Source organism: Ziziphus jujuba, chromosome 10, assembly GCF_031755915.1.
Source record: "Ziziphus jujuba cultivar Dongzao chromosome 10, ASM3175591v1".
Taxonomy (NCBI): domain Eukaryota; kingdom Viridiplantae; phylum Streptophyta; class Magnoliopsida; order Rosales; family Rhamnaceae; genus Ziziphus; species Ziziphus jujuba.
This window is the reverse complement of record NC_083388.1, coordinates 15,311,053-15,315,158: the sequence shown is the minus strand read 5'-3', so window position 1 is coordinate 15,315,158 and position 4,106 is coordinate 15,311,053. Positions and strand designations below refer to the sequence as shown.

Sequence of the window (4,106 nt, the reverse complement as noted above, 5' to 3'; positions counted from 1 at the left end):
CTAATATAAAACATCTAGAATAGATATCATATATAGCATGACGAGAACGTAATATATATACATATATATATATAATATCTATTCCAAAACCATTTTAATTCATCTTAAAACATAGATTAAATACCTGATTATCAATAGATTAAATACATGAATCCTACCTATTCTCCATTAAGAGAAAAATTATCATGGATCTTCACAAATCAAAGTCCTTTCATTGATCTAGATTCTCAACTTAATCTTCCACGAAAACCTGTAAGAAATCTATCGATCTTTTCCTTCTTTCCCTTCTCTGCAGTCTCTCTCTTTTCCTGCCTAGCTTTGTAATGTGAAAAATTAAAGAGAACCCTAGCATAACCTTTAAATACTTTTAGGGTATCCAAAAACCTATTTCAACTAAATATTAGGAAAGATAATTAAAAGAAAGTAATAAAAAAAAAAAAAAGAAACCACATACAAAGAAGATTAGCATGGCCCCTGTGCAAGGATGACACATATAAATCGAAAAATGGTCCAAATTTTTATCTACCTAAGAAGTCTAAAAAAAAACTCCATATCGTCTGGAGAGCGGTGGCGAAATTGTGCACATATCGGTGGAACTAGAGACTGGCAAAATGCTAGTGAACGGGGCATTACAAATGGTATCAGAGCTTGTGTCCCAACTAAAAGTGTATCAGCATTGATGCTAGACCCCAAAAAGAGTGTATTGTAAAACATATAAGCCCTAAATAATTTAAGGTAAAAAAGGACAAGATCTGTGACTAATATACTAAAGTGGATTGTAATGACCAGGGTGAACTAGGGTAATGTAGCCACATAGGTGTGGATAGGTGCAAGGCATTAGTAGGCTACATTACTAGCAAAGACCACCTAATATCCAATCTCACATTGGTTGGGTGTGTAAAAGTGATGTTTCAAATGCAAAATATACAATCTCTTTAATAAACGAGGCTTTTTCAAAGCGATTATCTTCAAGGTTTAAAAGAACTTTTAGGTTAAGCGTGTTCTAGTGGAAGCAATCCTAAAATGGGTAATCCTTAAAAAATTTGAACAAAAAAACCAAAAATATTGTCTTGAGTACATTGGTGAAATCATGGACAATATTAGTGGAGCTAGAGAGTGATGAGCAATAATGAGGGGGGTGTTACAAGCTCCTGCAAGATTTAGACTTGTTTTATAGTAGCCATCAGTATTTAGCTTAACAAAGCCTTCCTTAGGATAGTTCTATCGTAGGCAAATGGTTTTGTAAGCCTTGCCTAATAAATTCTTGATAAAAGCAACATCCATTTGAGCAGCATATTTTTTAATTATCTTTTGAGGATTCTTAGGCGAATGAAATTTATTAAAAAAAAATGGAGCTACACCTCCATTTCTAAATAAACAAGCAATCCACAGCAACAAAAACATTCTAAGAAACCGAGAACTAAAAGAAAAAGAATGCCTGTATTTAGTCTTAAAGTTAGTGTCTAATCAATCCAACTAGTTATATTGAAAGAAAGGAGGATCAATATCAAGAGCACCAAGAGAGATTCAAGTCTCTTTGGCAAAACAACGGTCTCTCATAACATGAAGCAAATCTGCATCACAATTATTACAAAGAGTATGGAGGCAGAACTAGAAGTACCTTCCTTAAAACGACTTACATTAGTAAGAAGCTTCCTATGAGCCATTAGCCAACAGAAGATATTAATACGAGGCATAACTTCCAGCTTCCATAAATGCTTCCATCCCCAATTATACTCACCAATAAAGTTGACAACGTTTTTCAAAAAATAATAAGCCAATTTGACATTAAAACCACCACTGGATGAATTAGACTAGATAAGAGTATCCTAAGCATTGATGTCAATAGACACTAGGATACTTATAATTTAGCTCAAAAGAGAAACAAGAATAAGTTTCGACAAATTTTCAACATTCCACAATCCATCTTGAATAATCTCAACAATATGCATACTCTAATCAATATTAAGATTATCTAATTGCTAATTAAAAAGGCATTTACCATTAAGCCAATTATCAATCCAAAATAGAAGTTTTTTGCCATTACCAACTTTTAAATAAAGGCATCAATAGAGAAATGAAAATTCTTGCATGAAACCTTTCCATTGAAAGGAATAAGTACCTTCGCAAGTTGACAAAATAGGATTTTCCCAATCAAAGTGTTATTTAGATTTAAGGACACCCATAAGCACACCAAGATTTCAGTGTTTATAGATGGTGTTCCGATTAACCATGTGAAATTTCCTTTTTTCCTCATTGCCTTACCAAGTAATTAAAGTCTTTGTTTATATGATCAATCTCATCACGAACATAGATAGGAAACTTGAGAAGCTGCATTAGATAAGAAGGGGTAGAGCTCAAAACCGATTTCATAAAAGTTACTTTCCTAGCAAATGAAAGAACTTTGACTTTCCAACTTTGCAACTTGCTTTTCATTTTATCTAAAGTAGCTTTAAAATTCTGAGTGCCCCTTCTATCATTGGAAATATGAATGCCAAGATATTTCCCTAGTTCAAAAGCAATGAGAATACTAATGAAACTGTAAGCTTTCCTTTTGAACTCCCCAATGATATGCTTAGAGAAGAAGATTTTAGATTTCTAAACATTGATTTTTTTGCCTGAAACTTGAAAGAAAGTATATCTTTGGGGATTTAACCGATAGAAGTTTCAGAAAAGAGAAAGAGGTAATCTACAAACATTAAGTGAGAGATACCAAGGCCATTTCTAGAAGCTTTCAAAGGTTTCCACTTCCCAGAAAAAGTTTGATCAAAAATTATATGAGAGACTTTAGTTTCCATGGAAGGGACAAAGAGATAAGGGGAAAGAGAATCCCTTTGTCTTATGCCTCTACTAGGAACAAAATTTTGAATAAACTCACCATTCCAAGCAAGTTAGTGGGTGTTCCTAAACTTTCCTAAACTTAGGGCATTTTTCTGTATTTTTTTTTTTTTTTTCCTCTTCTCCCCTGACACCTTAAATCTAAGGTGTTCTTATAAAGGTCAATAACAAGGGAACTGCTTTCGGCCTATTGGGTGCTAATGGAATTATTTTTTTTCTATTTTAAATTGTATGTTTTGTTTTCTGCTAGTACCTTAAACCTATGGTGCTCCTATAAAGGTCAATGACCTGGAAAATTACCTTAAGTTACATGATTGCTGGTGGGTTTATTCCTTTCTTTTCTAAACTATATGCTTTGTTTTCTACCAATAACTTAAAACTAGAGTGTTCCTGTAAGGTCAAGAAATTACTTTAAGCCTACATGTTTGCTGATGAATTTTACTTTCTTTTTTTTTTATCAATGCTTTTTTCAGCTTAGAGAAAAATCTTATAAAGGTTATTGCTTTGGATTTTATTCAAGGCTATGTGATATTGATAAATTAAAGTAATAAATTCCTTTATTTTTTGGGGCTAAAATTGCCCCATTAATTATTATTGGATTTATTCTTTAATAAAATTAAATCTAATTGTTTCATGAGAACAAGAAAAAATAATAATAATATATAAAAGTAGAATAGTCAGTACAAAAAATTTACTACAATCATTATAATATTCTTCTTAATACCCTCCAAAATCATCAATAAAAAAAAAATCATATCCATTTCTCTTTATTATTTATGTTATTATCAAAATATTAATCAGTACTAAATGGAGCAGCTATTTAAGAGTAAGAGGTTTTTTACCTTCTATTAGTTGTATCCAAAAATATATATTTTTATTACTATGTATAACATAAAGTGCATTTTCATATATATGGTTCTCTATTGAAATAATGATTTAAAAAATTTGAGATTTTTTGCCTTTTATGATTGTACCCAAAAATCTATATTTTTTATTATTATAACCATTATATATATAGATATAAAGTGTTTCTATATATATAATTGATTTGGACATAATATGAAAAACTTATTGAAAGTATGAAATTTTTTACCTTTTAATGATTGTATCCAAAAATATATATTTTTATTATTATAATATTATATATTATATATACTTAAAGTGTATTTGCATACATGCGGTTCCCTTAATCAAACATATTTTAAATATTTTTATATATATAAATATAATTCTATGAAAATTAATAAAGATATCTTTTTATTTAGATA

General features: G+C 30.2%; 1 pseudogene; it reads left to right on the top strand.

Moving 5' to 3' along the window:
* The first annotated feature begins 433 nt into the window (after positions 1-433).
* On the top strand, positions 434-520 carry LOC112490790 (U6 spliceosomal RNA; annotated as a pseudogene).
* The last annotated feature ends 3,586 nt before the right edge of the window (positions 521-4,106 follow it).